The sequence below is a fragment of the Mercenaria mercenaria genome, chromosome 15, assembly GCF_021730395.1.
Source record: "Mercenaria mercenaria strain notata chromosome 15, MADL_Memer_1, whole genome shotgun sequence".
NCBI lineage: Eukaryota > Metazoa > Mollusca > Bivalvia > Venerida > Veneridae > Mercenaria > Mercenaria mercenaria.
Window position 1 is genome coordinate 23,963,065 of NC_069375.1, and position 20,006 is coordinate 23,983,070.

The window sequence follows — 20,006 nt, forward strand, 5'->3', positions numbered from 1 at the left end:
TATTTTTCAACTTTAGGAATGTAAGGTTCCCGAAGAGCGTAAAGCAGAAGACTGTCGCAAAAAGTTATTTGATTATTTTTGCAACAGACCTTGGAATACAAGAAGCCCAAACGTCAATCAAAATCGATCGTGCTCATCGTGTAGGCAGTTACGCCATTGGAAAGATTCGTCCAATTGTCGTCTGTGGACAAATATGATATCAAACAAAAGATAAACGAAAAACGCGGGACAATACATATAAAAGCCGGAGACCAGTATCCAAAAGTCATCAAGGAACGCAGAAGAGCCCTGATACCAGAACTTATCAAGGCAAAAGAAGCAAATAAACATGCTGTGTTAAGCTATGATAAGTTGTTCATAGACGGCAAACGCTTTATCCCTGATGCAAGTTCTCAGTAGGATGTTATTGAGAAGCAGTTTAAATTTCTGCTATGGAACATACAAGGGTTGAGCAATAAACTAGATGACAACGATTTTTTACATATTATCAATAAGTACGATGTCATATTAATCACAGAAGCATGGAACTCTAAACTTACAAATATACACATTGAAGGATATTGCTCATTTTCTTGTCCAAGACCTAAAACTAACCGGAAGGCTACGCGATTCAGTGGTGGTGTTACTTTAAAAAGGAATATCTCAATAAAATAGAGCTAGTTAATTTAAATCCAAATGGCATTGTATGGTTTAAATTATTGAAAGAATATTTCGGCACATCAAAAGATTTATATTTTTGTACTTGTTATATTCCACCAGAAGACTCTTCTGTATATAAGAATACATCTTCTTCATTATATGAATATGACTTTTTTGAACAATTGAACAGTGATATCATAAAATATAGCTATTATGGTGATATATACTTGACAGGTGACATGAATTCAAGGACAGGCGAACGATCGGATTATATCGAAAATATTAATCTCGACCGTTATATTGATCTACCCATTGATGATGAATACATGGTTGATCTCCCACCACGTGTATCAAATGATAAAATTGTAAATTCTTATGGAAATAGACTATTGACACTTTGCGAAGAAAATAATATGATTATTGCAAATGGTCGTCTAGAAAACGGTAAATACACCTGTCACAATGTTATTAGAAATAGACATGCTGCTAGCGTAGTGGATTATCTGATCACAAATTACTGTAATTTCCCGTGCATTTCGCACATGGAAATACTTGATCTAACGGACTTTTCAGATCACTGCTATTGAATTTTCTTTAAATTGTGAAAGCATGATATTTTACGAAACAGATATACTGACATATGACAAGATCATATGGGATTGTATTAACCAGGATTACCTTGACAATATTCTATATGAAAATAGACAGGTTTTTGACCGTCTATCTCATAAATTGGAAAACAATACTATTGATATAGATACATATGTAAATTCTTTTTCAAAGACTATATGATATCTTCTTTAAAGTAAATGGCAAATCTATAAAACGAGGCCCTAGAAGACCTAGAATTAAAAAGTTTCTTTGGTTTGATGATCAATGCAAAAGTGCCAAATCAGCATTTTATAAAGATAAGCGAATCTTCCATTCTTACCCTACGGATGAAAATAGAGCAAAATTTTTGACCAGTAGAAGTATTTATGCTTCTGTTAAGAGAAGAGCGAGACGTAAATTCAGTTTCAAAGAAAAGTCAAAGTTAACTTCTTTGAGTAGGATGAACCCTAAAAAATTCTGGAAATATATAAATAATTTCAAGAGTAATGGGCACTTTGGTACGCCCAATGTAAGTTTGCATGATTTCACTGAGCATTTTCAAAAGATTTCAAATTCTTCCGAACGTGAGTTCACTATTGATGATGACACCTTGCGCCATGAACAAATAGTTATTGATGAGTTAGACTGCCCGTTTACGAATGAAGAAATCTCCAAAACAATATGTTCCCTTAAAAGGAACAAGAGTAGTGATTTTTGTAACAATGTGGCTGATTTTATCATAGACACAAATCACTTTATCTCACCATATCTTGTTAATGTTTTTAATAAAATATTTGATACAGGCATTTATCCCGAATCCTGGTGTAAAGGAGTAATTGTTCCAATACACAAGAAGGGGAATTTTGAAAATCCTTCCAATTATCGTGGAAAAACACTTGTAAATGTAATGGGTATAAATTTTTTTCTTGTCCTTAGAAAAAGACTGAATAAGTGGTGTGAATCAGAACATATTTTTAATGATTCACAGTTTGGTTTTAGGGACAATCATAGTACAGCAGATTGCATATTTTTGCTACATTCTGTTATCCAAAAAGTACTTAAAAATAAGTCCAAACTATATTGTGCCTTTATTGATTACGAGAAAGCCTTCGACACTGTTAAACGTGAAGCGCTGTGGTCAAAATTGTTAAAAATAGGCATCAGTTGTAATATGATTAATATGCTTAAGTCTATGCAAATGTAAAATCTTGTGTTAAGTTATCTACATATATGAATATGTCAGACTTTTTTGACGTCACACTCGGTTTAAAACAAGGGGAGCCACTCTCCCCTTTGCTCTTTATTCTATTTGTGAATGACATTAATGAAAGTATTGACTTTAACCATCTATGTGAGTCGGATGTAGATCAGCTTTCTATGTATTTGTTGCTGTTTGCTGATGACATAGTGTTGTGTACGACTAGTTCAGAAAGCTTACAAGCACAACTTGATAATATATATATATGTACTCGATAAAATGGGGCCTAAAGGTAAATGTTAAAAAGACTAAAATTTGTATTTTTGAGAAAGGAAACATACTGATGATTTTGAATGGTACATAAATGGAGAAAAACTAGATATTGTAGACCAATTTTGCTATTTAGGTGTGAATTTCACTTATACAGGTAATATAAAAAATGCCATAAGAACATTATCTGACCAAGCACTGAAAGCTTATAATTGTTTAATTTCAATATTTAGTCGGGTAAGCTTAGAAGTACGGACAAAACTCTCATTGTTTGATAAAATGATGGTCCCAATTTTATTAAATAATGCTGATGTTTGGGGTATATATTATTTTAAAGAAATAGATAAACTTCACATCAAATTTTGCAAATATATACTAGGTGTTCGTCAGCAGACGCCGAATGTGGCCGTGTTTGGCAAATTAGGCAGATACACTTTGTCTGTAATTTGCAAGGAAAGAGCCTTGAAACATTGGCTTAAGGTGATGAAATGTAATGACTCGCCCATGCATACATGCTTTATCGAACAATGTAATAGTAATGATAACAATTGCTGGGCAATGAGAGTAAAACAACTGTTAGAGAGACTTTGATTAAGTTACATATGGACTGATTTTAACGTAGATGTTAACTATTTTCCTGTCATTAAGCAACGCTTGAGGGATCAATATATCCAAAACTGGCATGCTACTATCCAGACCATGCCTAAGCAAGAATATTTTAGAAAATTTAAATCGAACTTTTGTTATGAAAATTATCTGGATATAGTAACTAATAATGCATTAAGAAAACAATTAACATGTTTTAGACTGAGCTCACATGATTTAGAAATAGAATTTGGTAGATTTTCTGGAACTATAAGAGAGGCACGTATTTGTAAAGTTGTTCATGTAATATGATTGAATCCGAATATCAATTTCTTTTGTGCTGTCAATTATACTTGTCAGAAAGACACAAATATTTAAGAAATACTACATGGCCGAATATTCATATGTTTATTTCTTTTATGTCATCTAGAAATAAGAAAACCATATTAAATGTAGCGAAATATATAAACGAAGCTTTCAAGCTGCGAAAGGAAACCCTTGCCGGGTTAACTGCTTCTTAGTTAAGAAAGTATCTTTTTTAAACTAAGTTGATCAAGTTGCTATCTACTAGTTTGTATTTGTTGCAATTGCTTGTATTTTGTCATGTCTTTGCCATATTTGTACTGTTTATGTTAATGGCCAAAGACAAATAACTTGCCGATTTGCTTCACTGGCACCAGATCAGAAAGAAAATGCCTCCGTACGTGTTATACCCTACCCCTAGGTATTCTATAAGAACCATGGTCGTGAACGGGAAAATATACTAACCCGTTTCAATCGCGCATTTCATACCTAAAACACGCAGTGGGGTAAATGTGTACTATGGATATCAAACTAGTGGTAATTTATCTTCCATTGTGTATCGGTCACATTTTTTCAATACATCTTATCTTAGAATAACAACGCGTAGTTTATAGTAATTTCAACATTACACAAAAAACTTGCTTGAACTTCCCTGGTGAAGTTCCGTTCTAGATTACAAAACTATTCTGGTTGGCTGTTGTAAAAATGTATGTCAATCGTCATTTTACTACACGTGTTCGCTAAAATGTGAAAATGCAGCAAAATGTGCAAAATGAATAAAATATACAGAACAGATGCAGACCAATGTACGATTTCAAATTAAAGATCATATACAAGATGAATTTCATTCATCATTTCGAGTTTTAGTGTAAATTGTGATTTTTTAAAAATCTGTTTTTGTTTGTTTACGTTTCGCCAAACATGTGCGCACTGCCGTGACCTCTAGACCGGATGTACATTAGGGAAGTTCAAGCAAGTTTTTTCTGTAACGTTGACGAAAGCATAAAATATGTTGATAATCTCAGCAATATGGAATATTGAGACAATGTGACTGGTGCACGATGGAAGATAAATTATCGCTTGTTCAATATACTAGGTACCCATTCACCGAACTGCGCGTTTAAGTTGAGAAATGTACGATTGAAACGGGTTAGTGCACTTTCCCGTTCATGACCATGGTTCTTATAGAATACCTAGGAGTAGGGTATAACACGTACGGAGGCATTTTCTTTCTGATCTGGTGCCAGTGATTTGCTTAATAAAAAACTGAAACTGAAACTGATATTTTAATTAACTGCAACTATTGTGTGTGACAGAATCTACTTTAACGTTCATACATTCAAATGTCTCACCTAATGATTCCTGAAGAATAATCTAGATGTCAGATCGCCTCCGCTTGATTTGTCAATAAAATACACTCAGTATCTGGTAGAACCTGAAAATATCGTATATTGGTTATTTATCATTCAATTAAAACGAACGCAAGAATAATATGATAATTGCTTGGCAAAACTCATCACGCGTTTAAGAATGCACTAAACCGTGAGTTGCCGTTGATTTAGAAAAAAAAACACGGATTCGTCATTGTTTGAGCAATTATCCAAGTTCCTTTCCAACAAATATGTTGGAAAACTGAAATTGTAAAAGATAAGGCAACCCCAGTGTCACAGTAACTTCACTCTTTTATTGTAGCAATATGTAAATATGTGCATCGTATTTTGTTCTCCAAATCAGTCTATATTTATTTTACAGCAATAAGTTACCTGATGCATGAAATGGATCAGACAATTTTGTACATGAGAGCAAGGTCAAATTATATTATGCGAAACGGTTTTTCAATAGGTAAGTGTTTTAAGGATTCACGCAATGAAGAAGTTACTACTTTTCCGTCTCATATGCTTGTTAAGGAAGCAGTGGTAGGCTGAATGCATCATTTACAGTCAAACTCTAAATTATTTGAACATTGTTTCAATGTCAAAGTTATAACACGTTGATATATTTTATAAAATAACATTCTTTATAAAGATGGATACTTTCAAATAACTCAAACGAAGGAAACCTTACGTTCCTTCCATTCTAGACGAAACTAATAATTACGATAAATATGATTTCGCAAACTTAAAACTACTCACTTAATGAAATGCTCTTACATACAAGTACAGAATCAGGTTTGGGCCTCCGTGGCCGAGTGGTTAATGTCGCTGATTTTGAATCACTTGTCTTTCCCCGATGTGGGTTTGAGTCTTTCTCAGGGCGTTGAATTTTTCATGTGAGGAAGCCATCCAGCTGGCTTACAAGTCAGTGGTTCTACCCAGGTGCCCGCCCATGATGAAAGAATGCTGCTGTTAGGATTACACTGAACAATTTACTCTTTGTTTCTCGTTTTATGTAATGCTCCACTTAATCAACTTTTGACAATTGCCAAGACAGAATCGTACTAGATCTGACAAAATCACGCCTTTGATCATTATTTATATCTTTTGCAGAATTAAAACGACTGCAAAAGCAAAACGTTATTCTTATTCACCCTTTTAACTTGCCAGACATAAGAAAAGACAAATTTTACAACTTGGGCAACCGATGGAAAAACAGAGGAGGAGTAATGCGTGTCCAATTATATAAATCATATTTTAGTCTGGGATATTTGAAGCAATCGACTTTTTTGTCTATTTGATTGAGTATGTAAATTCTAGTGTCTAGAAAGCTTGTTTGATAAAGTATCGTTATAGTTTTTTGTCTCCATAAAATATATAATTTGTCAGCAATACATTTCTTCATTAAAAAGCAAACTTCAATTCCGAAGTCGCATCTTTGTTAAAGCATTACCCGTGCCGCTTGTTGACAAAAGAACAAATAAAATTTAAACGGACCATGTATGAGGACTTATGGCGTCCTAATATAACATTATTTTAAATTTGATTCAAAAGCGTAGACCACAGCGACGGTGTGCTTTGTGGTATTAATTACATAACAGGGAAGACAATAGTGTTGTAACTTCGTTTATGATGTATATTGTAAAACAGATAAAGTGGAAACTCAACAGGTCGCTCAACACGAAAAAAAAAAAAACGAAAAAATTGCAGGCTCGGTTTGATTGAGCCTGTCCATGGACGGTAGTGGAAATGCATGCTGTCATCCACGTCCTCTAGCCCCGGGTTGAACAGAACTCAACATTTACACATGCTACAAATACACACACACAAAAAATTAGAGACATTCGCAGATGTGTTCATACGGCGGTGCACAAGTAAGTCGATTTGCATTCAAATGCCGTAAAAATTGAACATTGTACATAACGAAACTGTATAAAACATTTATCGAAGCCGAAGCAAGTCACTCTAAAATGTGTTCTGTTTGTAATGTATTTCCTCTAAATATCCAGTTAATCGTGCGTGATTGCTACGAAGTTAGGTCTGTGTTTAAATTAAACAATGTATAAAATCGATTAATGCACTTCACCAATTATTGTAACAGCAATTTAGTGAATTAAAAATATATCAAAATTAGGATTAAGTTAGTTGACTACTTGGTGTTAAACTGGAAATAACAGACCATATGAAAAGTAATTTTGTATAAATACTTATAATGAATTGATAATCGTCCCTTTCATTAATGGCATGAATTCTTTGGTGAGGATACTCTTTGCAGCCAGAAACTTAATTCAACCAGCTACAAAGAATTTGCTGATCCCTAGGTTCATTATAAATGCAATTTATTTCATAATTGGGTTATACTGTCTAAATGCACATACCCATTTAATTCAGATTCAAGGCCAAAATATTATTACATGCTCTTGTTACCAGAATAATTGGGCCGAATATTCACAATGTTTTTAAAGTACTTTAAGGAATATTAAAATAATAAATATACATTTTCTCCGACATCGTGAAACTCAAAAAGCCTGAAAATTCACACTAATATAATTACAAAAACTGTTTGGAAGTCCTCGTTGTATATACACATTGCATTCTAATTTTTCAACTGCAGTGATATACAATTATCATCAATCTGACTAAAGTACTTGATCTTTTAAACGAAGATCTGAGAACGACCCATTCACATTCGTCTTCTGTATATTTTGGATTTCCAGTATTGCTATTTCTATATTATCCAGTCAGACGACTTGTTCGAATGTCAAAGACTAAGAAAAATGTGCAGTCATTCTAGGGCTCGAACCCGGGACCCCTCGCTTACAAAGCAAGTGGCCTACCGACTGAGCTAGCCAGCTGTCTGGTACATTACGACATAAGAATTGTAAATATCAAAAGTCAAGGCTAAAGGTAGGTTTGCAAGATGTTGTAAGTTAGGTTCTGATTGGCTAGCGAACGGGTCGTCAGAACGAGGCTATGAATAGGTCGGTCTCAGATCCTAAGCGTAACGTAATAGGAGATGTACTTTAGTCAGATTGAATTATCATCCTAAAAGTTCACCGCTAATATTAGTTATAAATATAATTTCAAACTGTATAATGAATTGAATTTCCTCTGAAATGGATTCCAAACATATTTAAACGCCATATACTCAGTTCCAAAAGAAAGTGTGCACTTTTTAAGTTTAAATATTTCAAAAAATTCCCCGACGTTTTTGTTTAATTTTTTTCATACACTAACTCTCAGGTATAACTCAAAATCTAAAATGCACACCAATTTGTTTACGAACTGATTTAAATTTTGGTACCAAACATTATAAGTTTTCATGAAAATAACCGAGAAAAAATAACAGAAAACTTAGTGCACACTTTCTTTTGGAACTGGGTGTACGTAACTGCTTACAGATGACATTAAGAAATATCACCTTCCTCGTAACAGTATTTCTTATAGAAAACTGGCTGTATAAGATCTAGTTCCCTGTAAAACATCGAAAAAGGTTGCACACAACAGCCATTTTCTGGGAGGGATAACTTCATAACGAGAAATAGTATAAAAATTGATTATTTCTACTACAGACGTACACTATCATACTTTTTGATAAGGCATTATGGAGAGTCAAAATTGTTTGGATTTGATTAAATAAAAGGAATGTCTAACTTTACGCCCTTGGCACGACGTTGTAAACGCTTAACTGAAGATGCATGTCTATATTCTATTATGTCTAACTTATTGAAAAAACAACAATATTAAAATAGTTAATTATCAAACATAAGCCGTAGATTTTATAACCTGTCTACCTCCATGACTTTATCTTTTTTAGTGTTTCATACATTCGAGCAGTCTGGACTGGCTTAAACTGAATTCGTTTGTTAAGATTTACTCCTTTTACTGAGATCGATGATCTGGATTGAAATCCATCTACCGGCTCCGTGAAGCAATGTTAGTAAGAAATGGGAGAGTAGTGGACCTGCCTCTAAGACACTGTCTGCATTTGAAATCCTTTGGCCGCTGAAATGATTGATGTGAACACAACGTCTCATTACGTTACACTGGGGCTGTAAAGCCTATAAGAAAGACCAATTCAATTCATACAACTGCAAAATGTGTTGCCAGTACCATATACAATTTTATGGTGCAAAATGAGTTTGAAAAACTGGTTGTGAAATAAAAAAAATTAATAAATAGAAAATAAAACCCTATTCCGTTGATGCTTCAATCGTTTAGATAACAAAGAAAATTGATATTACCCTCCTTAATATATTTACAGCTGGCCTCACCCCGTCGAGGGCGTAAACGTGAATATTTGTTTTATTTGAGGTCATCCAAACCAAACAGTTTTGACTGCTCTTAATACCAAATTAATATTGGCTATATTTTTAAAGAATGATAAACCTCTTTAAAATGAACAACACCTATAGGAATAATTCATTTCAAACAGTATCGCTCTTAGAAAATTACCGAAATCTCTATTTCTAAATATTACTGGGTATATTAATAGGTCAACGCGTATGTATGTATGTGTAAACAATGGACATATACACATACAACACTGACAAAGTAAAACAAATACACAAGGAGAATAAAACATCGCCTTGGAACGGCCAATAGCAGAACCAAAACTGGGGAACTTAAACCGAATGACTGCTTTCAAACCCTTACTAAGGTTGGAAACCAGGTTTTGGAGAAAGTCTGATGTAGTATTTATTTTGAGACGTTTATTGCTGAGAAGGCCTATCTCTTATGTATGATAACCTGTGGATAATTTAAGGAAATGTTCGCTATATTTCTGTTTATGAATATTGCCGTATATGCATCCCCGTATTTATGATTAACATACATAATGACCACCACCCTAAACTTTGTATTTTTAATTCATAATCAGACTTCGGTCTGTTTTTAGGGAATCTGGCAGCATTGTAATCGTTCGTATCGTGGTTGCGGAAGCCACCGGGTTAAAACCTGCAGAATCCAAGGAACAAGTCAGTCATGTAACTGCATAAATGTGACTTCATTCTATACAAAAAAAAACAACTGTTACAATTATAGTAGAAACTATAATAGTAATCAGTGAACAAGTATATGTAAAATATGAATGTTAAATGAAAGGTATTTATTTATCATAAATTATCTATAAACATGAGGCAACGGCCTCCGTGGCCGAGTGGTTAAGGTCGCTGACTTCAGATCACTTGCCCCTCATCGATGTGGGTTCGAGCCTCACTCGGGGCGTTGAATTCTTCATGTGAGGAAGCAATCCAGCTGGCTTACGGAAGGTCGGTGGTTCTACCCAGGTGCCGGCTCGTGATGAAATAATGCACGGAGAGGCACCTGGGGTCTTCCTTCACCATTAAAGCTGGAAAGTCGCCATATGACCTATCATGTGTCGGTGCGACGTTAAATCCAACAGAAAAGAAATAATAAAAAATAAACATGAGGCAAACATGAAAAATACTAAATATATAACGAGCAAACAATAATTATGGTATGATGCTTATAATATCTAGATATCTGCAATGGCGATTCGTATCATATTTACATCAAACCATAACTGAAATTATGCAACTATACAAGATCTGGTTTGATCTTCCGTATAATAATAAGCAATTAATCATCATTATAATGTTCTTTCAAAATGATCAGTAAGACATTCGTTATTGTATTTATTTCTTGAACTACCTTTTCCCGCTCGCATTATCCTGATCTAATTTCAATTATAAATAAATGAATATTCAAAGTACATTTTCTGGAAAGAAGTGACTGACTGTATGTGAATAAGAATATACAGTCATAAAATACACGTAATACATTTCTTTACAGCAAACACTTCATTTACTGGATATGAATTATAATTACAATACAACAAATCATTTAAATACCGAATAATACGTAAAGAGCAAGGAATGCCTGACAGCCAGTTAATTTTATATGAAAGCCATTCTCAAGCCTTTCATAACGCTGAAAGAATCTTTAAAATCGGACAACTATTGACAGAAAACGATATAGCATTTTGATATTTAAGAAAATGACTGCTCATGGAGGCAGCAATTTTAGTGTATTTATGATGTCATTTACACAGTGCTGAATTCTTTATTTAGCAAATAAACTTTTAAATAGATTAATTTTATATGCTTCTTGAAGGTAAGATATAAAACATGGTAATTTCTTTTATTATAACTGGAAAAAGTAAAGAATGTTTTTTACAGAAATAAGTAAATACAGTTCAAATATGTATCTAGAAATTTTATAAATCCGCCATTTTGTTTTTTATTGCCATGGAAACAGAATGGCCGTCATTTTGACTAAATATTTAAATACTGATAACTTTCCTATTTTTAAGCCGATTTTGGCAATTCTTTCACTTCTTTAAATGATTTAAAAATTCCACCAGATGGATTCAACATAATAACAACATTGCCTTTCCCTTTTACCGCAATATAAAAAATAGTAAACTATATAAAATGATAGTAATTTTCTCAAAAACATAACATAAAATCTTACCTGCAGAATCCAAGGAACAAGTCAGTCATGCAACTGCATAAATGAATGTGACTTGTCGTTCAATTCTGGGATTCTGCTTATATAGGCAAGATGCAGACAGGCAGATGTTTTGTTTTTAATAATGTATTCCTGGGTGGCAATAGACATCTAATCAGATAATGAAAGTTATCTCACCATTAGTACAACTTTGTGCAATAGTATCATTATTATTAACAGTTTGATGAATTCTACTATCTGTTTATAAGAGAAAGTGTATAATATTCATAAAAGGCAGCAAGAATAATCAGCAATACAGTATTAACTATTCTCGATAGTTAAGATATCCCTTGTGATTGGCAAATTAACATCACTATTGTTACCTGTCTATGCAACATCAGCTTTATTGGTGCTCATTAGTGTCCGCTTATCATCTACAAGAACTGTTACTACATCACACCCCTTTTGGAGATGGCTTCATCTTAAGACACACGAGAAAGAAACGACAAAATACTCTAGACACTAAGTACTAAGCAATTATCTAAATAAAATCTAGGAACTGTATATAACAGTAAGTGTTCATTTAATGAAATATTCGAATGCGACAGGACGTTCGTGAATACACTGTGCAAATATCTCATATAGTCATGTTGAAAAAATGTTGAACACAATCCATGGATTATACTGATGAAGTAAAGCAACTCGTATATGAAGTTCATTTGAGTAAATAGAGTCAATTATCTATTTTTGTTAGTAATAATATTAGGTTATTTAACATTGTTCTGTACAATACGGAGATCCAAATATATCTCGTATTGTACAGTACAATGTTAAATAACCTTTTTATTCTATATCTATTTTATTTTACTATAATAATAGTTTAAATTAAAAATGGTTCACGGAATATTGTATTCCTGCCTTTTCTAGTTTTTCCCAGCTTGGTATGAGTGCAAATATATATTATACAAACAATGTTAGACCTTAAATAACCTTTTTATTCTATATTTATTTCACTTCATACGTAATATACGTAATTCATTGAATGTTGTTTTTTTTCTGCGTATCATCTTTAAAAAAAGTATATGGTGCAACCTCCCTACAACAGCCATTTGGCGAGTTGGGTGGTAATAATACTTGGCTGAGATATTATGCCCACAAACATTGTCAGCAAGTTTGGTTAAGATCGGATGAAAACTGTTCGACTTAAAAGAGCCTGCAAGGCTAAATTCCCCGTTTTTCGAATAATTCAAGGACTATAATCAAAGACTGTCTGGTACAATTTGGCTGGTTATCGAAATTGGACGAGATGTAATGCCCACGAACATTGTCAGCAAGTTTGGTGAAGATCCGGCGAAAACTGAATTATAGAGCAGACATGTTTTGAATGCTGACCGCCCGTCCGTTGCCATTCATAATCTTCTCCATTTTGTTTCTAAACCGTTAAATAAAAACTGCTGAGGTAGCTATTCAGACAGTCAGGGCTGATACCAATTTCTAGGTTTCGTCCGGGACGGCTTCTTTAAGCGACCTTTCAAATATTCTAACACCTGATGATCCTTTTTACTGTATTTTTAAGTTTTTTATTATTAACGAACGTTTTAATATCAAAATCAGATAGAATTGTTATCCCTTGAATCGTTTTTGTGTGTTGTAAACAAAAAAAAAACTCAAATTTAATCTAGATTTCAAGACGGATAATCAAACTCTGTACATAGAGCGCCTACTTCATCCGATTTACATTCGGAACATTTTCACGCGTTTCGGGCTTTATCTTATGTTTAACATGGGACTGTTGAACCGTCCAAATACAGAAAATACAGGATTTTTTGTACGCGCGTGCGTCCAAATACAGAAAATACAGGATTTTTGTACGCACGTGCATCCAAATACCGTAATACGTGTTGCAAATGAACGTTCGCGATTGGATAGATTAAATAGGTATAGAATAAAGTTAATTCGCACATATCAAAGATAATATAATATCTGCAACCGATCCTGGAAGACTGGAATACAGCGTCAATACGAAGTGGGTTGGTATATCTGATTGGCACTCGACTACGGCTCTTCGTGACAGTAACCTCGTTGTGACATACACTTATTCCACATTAACACAAGTTGTAAAAGAGAACATCGGACAATGATGGACATTGGATACTGTGGGATAAAGTGGATGTCTCTCTGGATCACCCCTTCACATATTGGAGGGTAGGTTTTGTGGACTAAGGGATACTGGGATGCGTAAGTCATAATGGGATACATATAGCTGAATGGTAAAAGCTCTCTTGCTGTACAGGATCCTACGCATGGAATAAGCAGTCACTGGATTCAACCTGATTGGCCTGGGAAGGGAGGGTATATGGTCATGTGCATTTTTGCCCAATTAATGTTCAGTCTAGAGAATATCCTGAATGAGTCCAATGAAAGTTCAATTTTAAAAGTATCCCCTTCAACTTGCTGTTCTGAAAACACCTAAGTAAAGACATGATTAGACAGATTGCGCAATGTTTGTAATTGGACATCTCCATGTACAATCACGGGCATTTGTACGATCTGAACTTGCGAATATATTGTACAACAAACAATCGCTATGATAGCAAGTATAAGTATGATGTATTCATTGAAATCCATGAAAAGTGATTGAAAATGTTCTAGTGGAGATGTTGCAGCTGTTGTTGAAATTGCAGGTTGCACTGTATAATTGATAATAATGGAATGACGGTAGTGTGGAGGAAGATACTGTATGAATGCATCCATTTAGTGCAAGTGTAGCCAAATGATTACCATTGTGAGAGAAAGTGAAAATAATACAGTCACAACAGTATGAATGTCCGCATTATCCTTTGATACATTTTCAAATGGTTCGTCCAAGTTGCTGTAAATTGCTTTGTCCTCTTAAGCAGATGCTATCATTTTTGTAAGTTTAAATCAATGGCGTCATTGTTTACAATTACAGATTGAAATTTATGTTCATATAAGTGAAAAGGTTTAACGGTGATGTTTAATGGTTCATAGTATGTAGTATTGGGTTTAATATCAGCTAAAGCATCTTCGTCAAAGAAATGTTGCAACATTATCAAATTGACTGGATGCAACATTGTGATAATCTGTTTTAACACTACAGTTGCAGGGGATTTGAACTAAACAAAAGTAACATTTTGCCAATGAGTAGGAGTGTTCTCCACAAGAAACGAGTGTATGAGAGTTGTTTGCAGCTAGAAAATGTGTTTGATTAAGCTGCCTGAAAGTAGTTTTCAAATAATTTACTGAAACATCTATATGACAGTTAATGAAAGTTTTACTTTTATCACAGTCTGTAATTACTTCCTGTGGCAAAGTCACATAAAAATCCTTATTGAATGCTATGTATGAAGGTAAGCCTTCAATTGCTGTAGCATGGTTAACAGAGTTATTGATGGGGACTGAAAATTGAATTACTTCGTATAGCTTGAAGAGTTGTGACAATGACAAGATTGGAAATTTAATAGTGATAAGAAGTGCATGCTCGATGATATGAATTGCAAAATAAGAAAGATCATAGTAAAAAGATGGATTTCTGTGCAACAATTTAAAATTTGGTCTATTGTTGAGAAGAACATGTTAGATGAGTTCCATAATTGTGAGTCGTAGATAAGTAAAGTTTGCCTTGTAATAAAGTCGTAAAACCAATTACATGATATTACATTTTTGAAGTTTTCTCTAATGAAGTTATAGTTGTATAAATTTAGCAAACAACCAAAATTGTTTTTCAGCCAAAGTTTCTGCGAATGATTCAACATTATGATCCATTTCTAAATGATTCAATACTATGATCCATTTCTATTATCAGTTCACGATTATCTTTAATGCTTTGGAAAGCGTTCGTTAGTCTTTCATTTGAACTAGCCATAAATGAAGACATTTTATTAAGTTCATGTTGAAAGATCATTGTTCCTATGTAGAACATTTATATTGTCTGCAAGTTTTTGAACGCTAGACGTTGTAGCTAACCGAAAAAGACCAGAAGCTTTTTTTTTCCTACAAAAGGCAGTAAACTACGTTTCTTACGTGTTGGTCTGTAAGAAGATCCTTTGGAGACATAGAATGCAGCCAATCACTACAATAGCATACTCGGTAAGACTGAGTCTGTTCATGAGAGCGAACTGAAAGTGTAACACCCCTCGCGCCCCCTTGCACCAGCTTTTAAAGCTGATTTCTATTGCATAAATATTGAAAGCCTTCAGAAAATTATCTATTAACATATGAAATCAAATGCCCATCACAGCATTTTTCTTGGAGTGATAACGAGCGATTTTGAAAAATTGAATATTTCTACAAAAATGATACAGTATAAAAGTACTTATCATATTTTAGTAATAGTATACTGAAGTTTGATAAAATATTGAGACCCTTCAAAAACTGTTTGATATTTGTTATCTTAATTGAAAGGAATATTTAGGTAGGTAGAGCCAAGATGTAAATATGTGACAAAAGATGCATGTCTATATTCTATAATGTATAAACAGTTGAAACACCAACGTTGTTTAATTGTAAGCATCATAGATTTCTAACTACTTCATGACTCTATTTGAAATGTTAGTGAATAGTGTCGACTAGATTGCTGTTAATTAAATGTTTTCGTTTGTTAAGTATTATACCTCGGACATAAATCGAAATATATGGGCGTTCTGAACATTCAATAAATTAAGACTGGATATTCACCAACCGTGAAGCAATTTTAGTACGACCGACATGGACAAATATGGACATGCCTATCGTAGCTGTCTATAGATGGATTCCATTTGTCGCTGAAATGATTGATTTGAACGTTACGTTATCTCATTACACTGTATCCGTGAAGCCATCTATTAGGCAAACACAAGGAATTACTTTGACAGTACATAATTCCGTTTTCTGGTGTAAAATGACGTAGTTACAAAGCTTGTCAATCAATTATTCTTATCTGTAAATATAAAACCAAATCATTGTTGCAATCGCTTAGATAAGGAATATGAAAATATATCTCACCAAATATATTTACAACATTGCTTAACACAGCATGTGCGTAGAGCTGAATATTAATGTTTAATTCAGGATATCTAAATCAAACAATTTTTACTGAATGCCAAATAAACATCCCTTATGTGTTTTATAAAAAGTAACTCCGTGCACTTTATTTCGTAATGTTAAAGAGGTATATCATTAAGGTTTTCTACGGACTATTACAGAATCAAAATTTACCACATACGCAAGTGCATGTCAATCTTGCGTATAGAAATCTATCTAGCAGGGAACTGTCGAAAAAAAATATACTAATTACTGAGTAATGTCTCACTGTACACGTAATCAGCAGTAACTGACTTTCTCCATCAATCTAAAGGCCTGACAACAGGCAGATAATCGAACACTCTACGGGATCGACAAATTGTAACGATACTTTGTTCTGGAATGTCCAGTCGGTATACTCATTTACGCGGTAACATAGAGCATTTTTGTATGAAAATGACCAGTTTATAAGATTTGCAATGATGGTCAACTGCAGGTTCAAATTCATGACTCAGTTTATAATACTCAGTACATCAAACGTGATCTTAAGTTGAAACTTAATAAGCCAACAGAGGCCGCAAAATCGTCAGCCCTATATTGAAAACTCACCTGTTTTTACCTCAGTAACTCTTTTTTTACATATTTTACATTTATTTATGCAATATATTTCTCTTTAAGTTTTGATTGCATGTAGTTTGAAATTTTACTTTTTTTAAAAGGTTAAACTAGGAATATTGCATCAGTTTAGATTTTACTATTTTCTTCTTTATCTTCTACTATAAACTCACTGACGAAACAAAATCGTGGGATGAAATTATAAGGTTTTTGTTGTCACATGTTCAGCATTATGCCAAATAATCCCATACAAATGAGTCTGAAAATCTAATGTCTCACTGCACTTCAAACTAAGAGTGATGAATTATGAAAAAACTATCATTTGCAACAACTGAATTAGAGAAACATATCAAGTTATGTCAACGAATAGCTGCAATCTTTGACTGCCTGTCAAAAACTTACTTCATATTAGCAAAGCAAATTTTATGAAACTAAATTAAAACTTGACTAAAATATTCTTTTGGATGTGAAAGTTTGTAGCCAATGAAGTTACTCTGAATGTTCACTTATATCTTAATACGAAAACCTTTACTAATTACTTTACCTAATTGTTTATGACGCGCTCACAGGTTTAATTATATATCAATTCTCGAGTAAACAGGATCTAACACATGGCTTCTATAGCATTCCCTTGCTAATTAAACACCTATTATACAATGTCAATTGTGGGACACTTATGGGCAATATTTCCTGTTTCGCATAACAATAGTGAACTGAACTGGAAACTTATCATGTTAATTGAATGGAAACCCCGCAACTGTTGCAAAATTTATGTAGCAACTAGATACTTGTCTTTTAAGTAAATAAGTAGGGTCAACTGAGCTGAACTGAAACGTTTCGAATACTTAACTAGATAACCGGATAATTACTGCGTAGATAATAAAGTGTCTAGTAATACAGAATACCAAATAGTCGACTTAAAATTTGATTAACGTCATTCTTAAATTCCACATTATCAATTGACATTTCATTAAATCTGTAATAACATATGCTCCTGAAAACAGTTATTTAATGTCGCTTTATCAACGTCAGTTTGGGTATTGTTTGCTTACGGTGTTTCTGCTACAAGATATTGTACTAATAGTGACAGATGGCTATGTTTTTTACATATTTACTGGTAGCCGCCTGAGTGACTAGTGAATATCTCCATAGTTTTGCACACATGTTTTAGCGCGTTTTCGCTTAAATTAAAACTAGTATGATTTGAAATATGGCTTCACATTATACATAAGGTAAATCTACAAGAATAAAACGTTTCACACAATCTTGAAATAATTCTTCAGTTTCACATATCAATGCGTTCTCAATCCTTGCATAAGAAACAAGATTTATATAAACAGATGCTTTTATAATCAATTTTACAAACCAGATATGCGTACACAATACCCCCACAGGGTTAACGAAATGCATTAAATGCTTACCCCGCATTCGCACACTCACACCCACTTGTATGATTTATATCAAGAAACTACGAGCGAAATTCTGATGCAGAGCATCAAGTCGCTTATTGTGCATAACACGGAGTGCATCAAGAGTTACTTGTGCTTCGACTGTTATAAATCTTTTATGCTAGTTTGGCGATGAAATGCTGATAAACGTCGCATCATTCATGAAAGTTACCCAAAAACCCTCTTAACATCTTGTCTGTTTTCTTTGTTTACAAAACCCACGTGCCAGCATCCTCACGAATAAGAACGTAAATGAACTGAAATCTACGACGGCATATATTTTTCACATTAATTTTTCAAACAATATATGCAAAAGATTTCTTGTAACCGAAACAGTTCGACAATGAAATGCCCATAGCTGGACAATTAAGTAAAAACAATTACCCTTGTAGTGGGAAATTTCTTACTGAAGTTTTCTAGTATACATAACGATAAAAGGCGACCAATCAATTTAATTTAATAAAATTTAACCGTGCTTGAAACTCTTGTTTTGCTCAAATTAAATATTAATCCAATTTCGTAGTCATCTTTGTTCTGACGCAATTTCATTAAAGTTACAAAAAGCTGATCACATGGCTGCAGTTTGTACTTCTTATTGAAGTGGTCAACTGCAGGTCCTAAGCATGTACAAAACATCATATTTAAGTGCTCGTAATCGTCGAAACCAGTGTAATAGTCCATAGCAGTTGGATTCTTTCTAAACTTTTCAACCGAAAAAAGGTGCTTCAAAGTCTACTGGCAGATCACATTGAATGGCAACATTTGTTGTTGCGGGGTTCAAAACTTCCTCTGATATTGTTTCACTTGACACTTCTACTTCCATCTCAGCATCCGTATTTTCAACGAATCCGGATTTTGTCGTGAACATTCTGCAAAATTATTTGGCAAGTCTTTGTTCAACCCTCGCTCTCCGTCTCTCTTTCAATTCCAATTTCTCAAGTGAGCGTGTACATCCTTTCAAATAAGACAGACAGAACTACTCAATTCTTCAGACGCATTAATTTGTCTGAAAATTAATTTAAATAACTTATAATCTTCGGGAATAATTTTGTAAACAAATGTCAGCATAAAATTTCAAGAATACTAGTACATCAATGACTCTAAGACTAAATATATTTATCAAATTATGCTTTAATACAATGAATTCAGAAAGTGTTTACTTACTTTTTTTCTTGTGTAGTCTTCTGGTTTGAAATGCGTATAGCAAACAATATCATTTTTTGATGGATCCCATAATATGCCCATATATCCTTTCTCCACAGCTACCTTCCATTTGTCTTTTAATGCTTTATTCTTTGTAAAACAGAATCGTCAAAACCCATTACAAAGTGGTACACAACGATAATTAACCATATTGTTTCTCGGAAATAAGAGTAAAATTGTCACTGATACTTAATCTAATATTAATATTAATTAGTACAAACTGTTTCTTCATCAAAGATAAGGGGTCAGTTTTTCAATACTCACTTCGCATAATCTTCCATTGAAAGT

General features: G+C 33.6%; 1 protein-coding gene across 1 annotated transcript in view; it reads right to left on the reverse strand.

The window, feature by feature from the left end:
• LOC123548479 (synaptotagmin-1-like) overlaps nucleotides 1-20,006 on the reverse strand; it is a 157,643-nt gene that overhangs the window by 108,701 nt on the left and 28,936 nt on the right. The window contains exon 2 of the mRNA XM_045335781.2: nucleotides 4,939-5,021. The gene's annotated coding sequence lies outside the window, so the exon portion shown is untranslated. The remainder of the gene's footprint in view (nucleotides 1-4,938; nucleotides 5,022-20,006) is intronic.